This window comes from Podarcis erhardii, assembly GCF_964252035.2.
Source record: "Podarcis erhardii genome assembly, chromosome: 14".
NCBI classification, from domain to species: Eukaryota; Metazoa; Chordata; class Lepidosauria; order Squamata; family Lacertidae; genus Podarcis; species Podarcis erhardii.
The window spans coordinates 40497755-40509163 of NC_138503.1; positions in this window are offsets into that span (position 1 = coordinate 40497755).

Below are 11409 nucleotides of genomic sequence, written 5' to 3' on the forward strand. Positions count from 1 at the left end.
ATTTTAGGTTTTGACGTTTGAGGGGTTTTCCTACAATCAAGCAGTGTGTGTGTGTGTGTGTGTGTGTGTGTGTGTGTGTGTATGGGGGTTGAAATAAATAAATAATATTGTATTTTTTATTGCTGTTATCTACCTTGGGGATTTAGTGAATGGTTGTATAGAAATCAAAACGATGCTAATGCTCATAATAAAAGTAGTCATAAGTCCACCCTATTCCTAGACCAATCTGTTATTGTTTTTTTTTAAAAAAAAAATCTGCACAAAAGAATTAAACACATGTTTTATCATAAATCACATATTTAAATTTGCCTTTTATTTTAGCGCATGCACTTCCCAATGTATTTTACCCTAAAATCTGTCAAAAAGTTTTTTTTAAAAAAATGCATTTTGGTACATTTTTTGAGCCGTTGAACTGTACTGCAAGATTCAAAGGAGTGTGAAATCCCAACGGATAATTTTGTTCCAGTTCGGGAGGTGCCAATTACGGTCAGTTTGCTTAACAAATGGAGACCAAAGGAAACTCTCTTCAATTCCTGATACCTGTATGAAAACTTTAAAGGAAGCAGGAGATGAAAATGAAGAATGATTACTGCAAGCTGTGACAAACTGCACATATGCTGATTCTGGAATTAATTTAGGAATCTTCCTATTTGAATTGTTAATTCAGAAGGGAAGGGTGGGTGGGGAAAACTGGATCCAGGAACGGAACTCTAAAGGAATAGAACAAGGGGAAGATTTCATAAGACGAAGGCTCCATAAGGACACCAGAAATTGTCTTAAGCCAAATCAGACTGTTAGTTCATCTAGCTCTGTATTGTCTATCTCACTCAATGGATCATCACCTTGTCGTGATGAGTGGGCTTGCATGTTCCTATAACCCTTGTGTGAAGCCGTTTGTTTACAAAGCTAGTGTACTATCAACCTTACCGTATGTTTGTGAAATGTGGACCACTTATAAACGCCATCTCCAACTCCTCAAAAGATTCCATCAACTGTGTCTCTGGAAAAAATTACACATCACCTGGGAAGACAGGTGAACTAATGCCAGTGTACTGGAAGAAGCAAAGATCACCAGTTGATTCTTCAACATCAACTTCGTTGGACTGGTCATGTTGTGCGGATGCCTGATTATCGTCTTCCAAAGCAACTACTCTATTGCTAACTTAAAAATGGTAAGCGTTATGCTGGTGGTCAACAAAAGAGGTTGTATAAACACTGACAACTGGGAAACACTGGCCTGCGAGTGTTCCAGTTGGAGAACAGCCTTTACCAAAGGTGTCATGGGCTTTGAAGACACTTGAACTCAGGACGCAAGGGAGAAATGTGCTAAGATAGGCATGTCCAAAGTCCATTTTGGGGGCCTTATACAGCCCCCCGGCCAGTTTTATCCAGCCCCTGTGGCAGTTCATTTACTGGGGTCAAATCTAAAAAAAAAAATCTCAACAAGTTCCATCCTTAAGAAAGCTCAGCAACTTTGGCCGGCCCTCACACACGTTCATTTCATCAAATCTGGCCCTCTTTGAAAAAAGTTTGGGCACCCCTGTGGTAAGAAGAAGGCACGCTTGGTAAACCCTCACTGTGATGAACTCCCGCCTGGAAACCTATATACCCCTGTGGAAGGGCATGTGGATCCAGAATTGGCCTCTACAGACACACTGACTATCAATGACTTCAGGATTTCAGACCTTCTCATCTCCACCTTGACATGCCAGGGATTGTCCAACTTTTAGTGATGTCTTTTACTGGGGTCTAAGAGGAGAAAGCGCAACTCCTTAACAGAACATCTCAGCACCAGCAAAGACCCCACAGATGCCCCTCTCCTGCCTCTCCAATTTTGCCTCTGAGTAGCTCTCAGCAAACGATGCCAGAAAAGAAATCATAAAGTACTGCTAGTCCTGGAAGAAAAGCTAGAAACGGACAAGCCAAGTGACTCATTCCATTTCTTAGTTCTCTGGCAAAAACAGAATGTGCTGAGGCAATCCATTCTGTCAAGCTTTGAAATGTTTCAAGAACATCACTTGTGGCTCAGAGAACAGGTAGGGGACCATAATTAGACACATCCTCCTGTGTCATTTTGGGGATGGCCAGAGAGTATCTTTGGATATTAGAGGAGCAATGGCAGGGCGGAGATCTTTCATGTGAGATGGGAAATGGCATGAGTATCTGCTCAATTTGACAGCTTGCATTGAAACAAATTTTGGAAGTCTCAGAGAGGTTTTTTCATGGCTGTTTCTCTCTTGCAACGTAAATGGGAAACCACAAAAACAGTTACTGAGAGAATAGTTGGGAAATACTTTTGTTTATTTATTACACTTCTATCTTCCAAGGATATCAAGGTGGCATACATGGTTCTTTTCCTCCCCATTTTAGCATCACAACAACCCAGAGAGGTTGGTTAGACAGAGAGACAGTGAGTGGCCCAAGGGCACTGAATGAATTCAATGGCTGAGTGAGGATTTGAACTCTGGTCACCCAGGACCTAGTCCAACACTCTAACCACTAGGCCATGCAGACTCACAGGTATTTCACATGCTATAATAAGGTGCCATGTGTCCTACCATACAGAGGACAGTCCTCTGTTTGAAGGCGTCCTCTGTTTAAAGTGGGGGGGGACTCTGGATCCCCCAGGGGCCAAAAGCAGCCCTCCAGTCCTCTCTATCTGACCCTCAAAACTTTCCCCAGGCAACACCCTTCACTGGCTGCAAATTCTGCTGTTTCTTCACCCCTGTTCCACACTGACTAGAGGGGTGTCTGAGTGCATGTAGAAAATAGCCAACTGTACAGCCCAGGTGTAAATGGCTATGTGAACAATAAGAAATGGGAGCAGGGGGGTCTTTGAAGTTGCCCATCAGCAGTCAGCAACTGGACAGCAGAGCTGGCTTGAAGGCTGACCCAAGGGTTGCATATGGAACAAGAGAAAATGCAGCCATAGGGAGCTTGCAAAGGCTTTAATGAAGGAGGCAGGGCTGTGCAAATAACCCTGGGGGAACCCCGTTTGTGTGCATTGGAACCTGTGCAACCAGGCTGTGGGTGCAGGCTGAGGAAGGGGAAGAAGGGATGTGGAAGAATTCAGTTGTATAAGAACAGTTAAAGGCTGCTTTGTACGTTGTGGGAGAACACCCATCTTTCCTACTTTACAGAGGACAGTCCCTTACCCAAAGGGCTATCCTGTCCAGGTCTGGTTTCAAGGGAAAGAATCACAAGATGGGAAAGCAGCAAGAGCTTTGAAGCTGCCCGTATTGTATAGGACGGGTGGCAACCCTAATTGGCCTTGAGGTGGGTGTATAACTGCAGGTGGATCTCAGCAGGCAGCAAAAGGCTAAGCTCTCTCTCTCTCTCTCTCTCTCTCTCTCTCTCTCTCTCTCACACACACACACACACACACACACACACACACAACCTCATATTATCTTCTGAGCAATTCTCCTTCCCAGAGTGCCCATTTGTTTTACAAGGTGCAATTGGGAACTTCACTTTTCCATCATAAGGTATAATTCCACCCTTAGAGCCAGTCTGGGTACATATAAAACGCAGCCCCTATAGTGGTGAAGCCACTAACCGCTCACAATACAAATCCCACATGATTAATACTCCTACCATTCACTAAAAATTACTTGCAGACCAATTTGTTTCCTGAGGCACGCCCTGTATAATTACATTTCGCTGAATTGCATCATCCATGGCTTTGCTTTTCAAATGAGAGGGGGGAAATGCCAAATTCTCAATTTAGCTTGGAAGCTACTTTCTCCTTCCCTGAAAAACCTCGATCCTTGATCGCAGCTTTCGTGAACTGATTCTAGTTTGGGTTCTCCATGGCGGTGGAACACACATGTTCAAAAGAGCGTAAATCTTACATTCTGTGGATACGATCCAGCTCAGTTTAAACACCATTAAATGCTGCTGGTTTCAATAGGAGAGATGTAATTATGTGCTCGACCCATACAAAGAAGCACGGCTTCCGGTGCAATTCTGTACCTGTCTACTCAGAAGTCCATTGAGTTCAGTTGGGCTTATTTCCAGGTAAATGGGTATAGGATGGCAGCTTTAAGCTTCCCTTTACTGGGATTAACTCCCAAATGAGTATTTCGCTGGCTGATTTACTTTACTTGTTAGTATTATGAAGCCACAGACTCTGCCTCTATAAAGGATGGAAGGAATTTTTTTATTTTGTTTTGACTATGGCAGACCAACACGGCTACCTATCTGTATCTATAAAGGATGTTTATAAAACCTCATTCTGCCATTATAGTAAGAAATGATGGGGCCACGGGTGCTGTAGCTTATACTTAGAAAATGGCTCAACAACATAATTTGAAACTTTGCGACAAAGGAGAGGGAGTGTGAAGGGTGGTCAATGCCAAATTTGGGAAAGAAAGGACAAGGAATTGCTAATTTTGAACAAGTTAAACATTTGATTAATGATTCTGGCATTTGGATAGGTACTGCACATTTTCTCCCCAAAGGTTTTGCTACGTTGGGCTTCAAGGGATGTCTCCACTTGTACTGCATCTTCTGGGTTTGTTTTGTTAGGTCAATGAGAACATTTAGTACTGCGCAGGATTTTTATTTCAGGTTTTCAAATCCAGCCATGATCCTATGTATTGGAGATGTATGGGAAAAGTCAGAGGGAATGCCTCACCTGTGCCTACTAGGCACTGAGCAGGGGATTGGGCAACAAGCTTAAATGGACCTTTGATCTGGTTCATGAGGTCACTTGCTAGGTTTTTATGGCTAAGCAGAACCTCCAGGCTTAGGGGCAGTGTACCTTGGACATCCCTTGATGGGAAACAATCCTAGGAGGTGGGCTATTGCTTCATGCATAGGTTGCTGGATTCAGCAGGGCTCTTCTTCTATAATGTTACAATATGTAAAGACAAGTTTGCTTATTATGGCCCTGGTCAGTCTTGGATTAGATGGTGTTAGCTGTCCTCAAGGAAGAGATGTTTCCCCTTGCATGCAAGCATCTGCATCACATTAAAATATTGTTCCAACGAGAACACAGCTAGCTGCCAAACATTATAGGTGGGTAGCAAAACATTTTCTGAAATGCAAAATTTCCAGGGCCTGGTTTATTTTCCCCTTCCACCCTGGGAGCCCCGAGAGGGGTAGACTGTGCTGCCTTGCTCACTTGTAGCACTAACTGCAACAGTGTCTGTCCCCTCTGCTGTTCCAAGGGGCAATCAGGATGTGTTTGGCAGGCAAAAACTCACCACTGTGCCGGATAGAGATGTCCAAAGGCACCGTTTTCCATTCCGCTAAGTATTTGTCGCATGCAGCCTCGTTTCCGTTCTGCTGCATTTCGTCTCCCACTGCATTATTCATCCCGCCATCCACTGTGGCAAGATTACATAACTTATGCAATTTACATACCTAACTGCATAAATTGCACAAGCTATGTTGTCGTTACATTATTCCACCGCTTTCATTTCAATGCAAAGGAAATGCAATGCAAATTATAGAGGAAGAGGGCTGAAATCAATTATATATTGCAAATTATATGGCTGGATAGGCTTGCAGAAATAAAAAAGTTTTTAGCAGGCATCTGAAAAAGTATTCAGTAGGGTGCCTGCCTAATGTAAATCTTTATTAGCCCTATACGGCCTAGGACCCTCGTACCTACGGGACCGCCTCTCCTGGTATGCCCCACAGAGAAACTTACGGTCTTCAAATAAAAACATCTTGAAGGTCCCAGGCCACAGAGAAGTTAGGCTGGCCTCAACTAGAGCCAGGGCTTTTTCGGCTGTGGCTCCGTTCTGGTGGAACACTCTGTCACAAGAGACGAGGGCCCTGCGGGACTTGACATCTTTCCGCAGGGCCTGCAAGACAGAGCTGTTCCACCAGGCCTTTGGCCAGGGCACAGCCTGACTCCCTCCCTCAGCAATCTTAGCGGAGCTCTGGCCCAATGGTTGCCAGTGGCTTGAATTAATTAATTTTATAATGAATGATTTTAGAGTGTTGTTTATGCTGTACTTTTGTACTGTTTTATTGTTGTTAGCCGCCCTGAGCCCGGCTTCGGCTGGGAAGGGCGGGATATAAATAAAATTTATTATTATTTATTATTATTATTATTATTAATGCACTCTCTCCCTTTGTCGTTGTGGGAGAGGGCTGTAACATTTTTATTGGTGTGGTCTTTGGCATAGGAATAAATACATGTGAGGGTTTTGATATTTTAATGTGCATTTTTTTTTGTTTTATAATGTAAATAAAAGGGTAAATAAAAGGGTAAACAGGAGTCCGCTATTATTCTGTTCTCTCTCTCCTTTTTCCAGACATGATGTGTCTTGCTGCTGATAATGCCAGTTGAGCCTAAAGATCCCTTGGTGCAGCAATCAAACTGCCTGGAGATTCCAAAATGTGCAGCCGAATCATGCGGTGTGTGCTTTCTGACTGTGTCAAAGAGGAGCTCACATGGTTTAATGCTCCCCAAGAAGTAACATACTAAGTGAACCCCACCAAAGCTATGAGGCCAAAGTTTCCCCTGGTACGTACAAATGGAAGGTTGTCTATTGGCTGGTGTCTATTGGGACTGGTTGGGTGGAAGGCAGGGAGACGAACAGTAGGTGGCGCCAGAGCCAATGATAGGCAGAGCCTACTCATTCTTGTTTTGTTCCCATCCTTCTCCTCTCTGAGTTCTGCCAGGGAAACACTGAGACTATAGGAGAAGAAGGTGATAAATAGTGTCAACTCCTGGACTAATAAAGTAAGAAGGCAGGCTGGTGGGGGCCGGCAAAGGTTGGTGGGGCAGTGCCATCCTTGTGTCCCAGCCTCCGTTGGATTTTCTATCCTAAAGTTCATATGGGGGAGATGATTTTCATTGGGCCGATGGAAAAGGAGGAAGGGTTAAACCTCCACCCCATGTGCCCTGACTCCAATCCTGATCTCTGCCTCAGGGCTGTTATTTGGAATAAAATAACTAGAAACATCCCATGCAATGGCTGGAGTGGCCAAGTCATAGAATCATAGAATCATAGAATCATAGAATCATAGAGTTGGAAGAGACCACAAGGGCCATCGAGTCCAACCCCCTGCCAAGCAGGAAACACCATCAGAGCACTCCTGACATATGGTTGTCAAGCCTCTGCTTAAAGACCTCCAAAGAAGGAGACTCCACCACACTCCTTGGCAGCAAATTCCACTGTCGAACAGCTCTTACTGTCAGGAAGTTCTTCCTAATGTTTAGGTGGAATCTTCTTTCTTGTGCCCTCTGTCTGTAGGAATCTTCTGTTGGAAGGGCAAGTCTGCCTTTCAGATAAAGAGCCATAAGAAAGGAAAGCAACTGGGATCTTGCAGAGATGTAGCTCAGTGGAAGAGAATCTCCCTTGCATGTTGAAGGTTCCAGGTGTGTTCCCCAGCTTCTCCAGGTAGAGTTGGGAACATGCCCTACCTGAAACCCCAGAGAGCAGCTGCCAGTCCGTGTAGACAATACTGAGCTGGAGGGCTTCCTGCGCTCCTCCTTAGCACCTCGGCAGCAGACTGCAAATGCATGGGTGACATGGTCATAGTCTCGTCCAAGGTGGTGTGATTTACTGTATTTATATATAATTATATGAGAATCTACATCTATGAATTTAGGATGTGCATATATATATTTGTAAATCTTTGTCCTTTTTTTTAGTGGTGCAATTCCTTCCTTCTGATGTAAAAATTGGGGTTTTGCTTTTGCTGCCCAACTCCCCATGGGACACTGAGTCCCTGAGTCAGAGAAAAATGGATGGAGGCTGGATCCAGTGGAAAGCAAGGCAGATATTTATTATTCTGTTGCAATAGAGTTCACTACTCTCCTTCCAAGGAGGGAGAGAGCCTGAACAAAAGTGTGCAGGAACCTTTAAAGGCTTTTGATATTGCCCAACCCCCTTAGCCAAAGACCATGCCCCCAATCATCATACATACATCATAGGAGATGGTCTACAGCAGAAATCCTGTCTGCCAGGATACCTGATCATTATCAGGTCACTGATTGCATTCCCTGGGCAGCCTGGACATTCTTTTGTGATGGTTTATACTTTAGTTCCTGAATCCAGGTCGAAGGCTCACCATATTCATACAAAATTACACACTTAAGACAAGATTTGTAAGCGAAAAGACAGTGGGAAGGCTTTCCCTATTTGCCTCCCTTACTGCAGAGGAATATTTGAGGTCATTGGAAGAGTCAAAATGGCTCCAGGATTGCTCTCCTGTACTATTTCAGACATATGGTTTATATATGTCTGAAATATGAATTATGAATATTTATTCTATATTCAAGACCTTAGAATTCTTATAACACTCCTTCCTTCCTTCCTTCCTTCCTTCCTTCCTTCCCAATATCTAAGTGGCCAGCCCAGCAATCATCCATTTCACATCAAATCCAGTTTTCCCCTCGTTTAGCAATGTGGAGAAATCTCCCAGATTTTTACTGCTGAGGCAATTTCACCAGCCTCCACTGTTCAGATGCTTTGCATGTCCTTTACGAAGACTGAAAACAGATGCCCTTGTAAAACTCTAGAAGTACTTAAAGGGAGAAGAGAAGTTTCAAGATAGACCCATCTCCCTTAAGGGCTCTCAGCTAAATACTTGAAATCATCCGTGCTAGGCTTATCTGCTCCTCAGAGGTCACCTAGGATCTTAAACAGCATTTGCTTTTTAGATTTACCTGAAGTACTTGGGTTTTAAATGTGGACAGGGAATTAAAAAGAACAAACCAGATTTTTTTTCTTTTAAGGACATTGATTTTTCTTTTTTTAAAGGAAAATTCACTGATAAAATAAAGGCTTTTAAACCCCTGCATCTCTACTACTTGACTCTTAAACCGAGATGGAAAATTAGCTGATAATTGGGCTTGTTTTGCCAGTATGCTTGATAGGCTGCAATCTTGCTCCTTGCGCAAGCAAAGGAAATAACCCCAAATTCCTTGGAAAGCCTGTGGTTGTGCATTACCCACAGTGGATAAATAAATACTACTTTGTTGTGTGTGATGTTTAACAGGGTAGTTTAATAATTATTTATGCAGTGCAGAGGTGGGCAGTATTTTGGACCTCACACAGACACGTACGTGTGAGCACACTCCTCTTTTTTCAGGAAAACCCAAAAGTTTTTTTTGAAAGAAGAAGACCTCAATTTTTTGATTGACTTGCCGAAGATCCAGGACAAAGCACCAGACGTATGGCAGTCCTAACACACACACACACACACACACACACACACACACACACACACACCATTTTTAAAAAAAACTTCCCTATACAGGGCTGCCTTCAGATGGCTTGAGGGTCAGATAACTCCATACCCTCCAACATTTCTCTATGAAAATAGGGCTGTCCTAAGGGAAACCGGGACATTCTGGGATCAAATCAGAAACGGGGACAGCTTCTGTAAATCCAGGACTGTCCCTGGAAAATAGGGTCACTTGGAGGGTCTGAGACATGCAAGAGGAAGAGAGAAGGTACACAATGAGATCTCTGAAGTCTGCAATATCTCAAATACCACCTCTCCCAATTCAGACCCTGCAATCATCCTCTGATACCCTTCTTCATGTGCCTCTTCCTCAAGAGGTCTGGAGGATGGCAACACAAGAACAGGCCTTTCTCTGCACTAGCAACCCGCTTTTGGAGTCCTTTCCCCAGGGAGGCTCGCTTGGCGCACCTTCATTACAAAACATTCCTCTTCTCCCAGGCCTTTGGCTAATTAAACAATATTTGGTCTTCTAAACTGTATATTCCTGCCAACCTAGCAGTTCGAAAGCACGTCAAAGTGCAAGTAGATAAATAGGTACCACTCCGGCGGGAAGGTAAATGGCGTTTCCGTGCGCTGCTCTGGTTCACCAGAAGCGGCTTAGTCCTGCTGGCCACATGACCCGGAAGCTATATGCCCGCTCCCTCGGCCAATAAAGCGAGATGAGTGCCGCAACCCCAGAGTCGGCCACGAGTGGACCTAATGGTCAGGGGTCCCTGTACCTTTACCTTTAAACTGTACAGTGGTACCTCGGGTTAAGTACTTAATTCGTTCTGGAGGTCCGTTCTTAACCTGAAACTGTTCTTAACCTGAAGCACCACTTTAGCTAATGTGGCCTGCTGCTGCGCCGCCGGAGCATGATTTCTGTTCTCATCCTGAAGCAAAGTTCTTAACCTGAAGCACTATTTCTGTGTTAGCGGAGTCTGTAACCTGAAGCGTATGTAACCAGAGGTACCACTGTATATGTTTAGAGGGGTATTCATCGAATCCTAGAATCGTAGAGCTGGAAAGGACCCAAAGGTCATCTAGTCCAACCCCCTGAAATGCAGGAATCTCAGCTAAAGCATCCATGACAGATGGCCATCCAACCTCTGCTTAAAAACCCCCAAGGAGGAGAGTTAAAGCCCTGTCCTGAGTTTCTGCAGAGACGGCTTCTGGGATCTTTGGAAGTTGCAGGAGAAGCCACCCAGCAGAACTGAGAATTAAGGGATATGATGGTTGCTTAAGTTACCTCCATCACCTTAACTATGAGTGAAGAAAGTTGAGGTATAAATAAATAAATCTACTTGTCATAGGAAGAGCACTCTAAACTCTCTTCTTATCACCAACTGCATTTCGTCCATAGCATCTGCTTCTCATTTGGGTCAGCTTCTCTGTCCAGATTGTTAGCAAACTAATGCCATACACCGATACAGAAGCTTGTTCCAAATTCTCCTTGGCTTCACTGGAGAGTTCTTAAGTACTTGACTCCAGGGGTGCTGTTCAGTCCAAGAAGCCCAGCCCTAATTTGAGGCATGGAAAAACTCAGAATGTGTAATGTCCTGTGATCAGACTAATGGCTTTAGTGCTGTGTTGAACCTGCCTGCCAAGTTCTCAAAAAGACATTTTCCCCCCTGAAAGAGGTTTCAGTTTTTCTGTCTCGTTCATTTTACTGCTTAAGTGAGTACAAGGTTGAGCTTGTCTTATCATTGCGAGGTAGCTCCCAAGGGAAACCTTCCCTCACATTTTAACTGAAGCCAGGAAGCCAAGGAGGCTGGCTTAGAGGTCACCAACACACTGCCCTCAGGAGGCACCAGTGTGTCTGGCAGTACTTCCTATGGTGCCCCGTAAAGATCTTGGTTTTTTAAAAAAATCGCCTCAAAAATTCACAGTGCACAAGAGACAGTTTGCATTCCCTGCTCAGTTCCTGTTTGCTCTGGCTCAGCCTTTTGTCCATTGAACGTGCCCTTTAATCATGTCTACATTTCATTGCATGACAGGGTTGGGCACAAAAAGAGGGAAAGTGCCAAGAGTGTCTCTCAGTGACTGAGCATGGTGGCAACTGATATAGGTGTCTTTTTCATTTTCTGTCCCTCTTCTTCTGTTCTTTTTGATGTGGCTGCCATTTTGTGTTCAGCCACTCACCAGTGTCAGCCATTTTGTGTACTTCCAAACAGGCCCATCCAGAGCTAAGCCCACCAAGGCCCAGGGCAAATG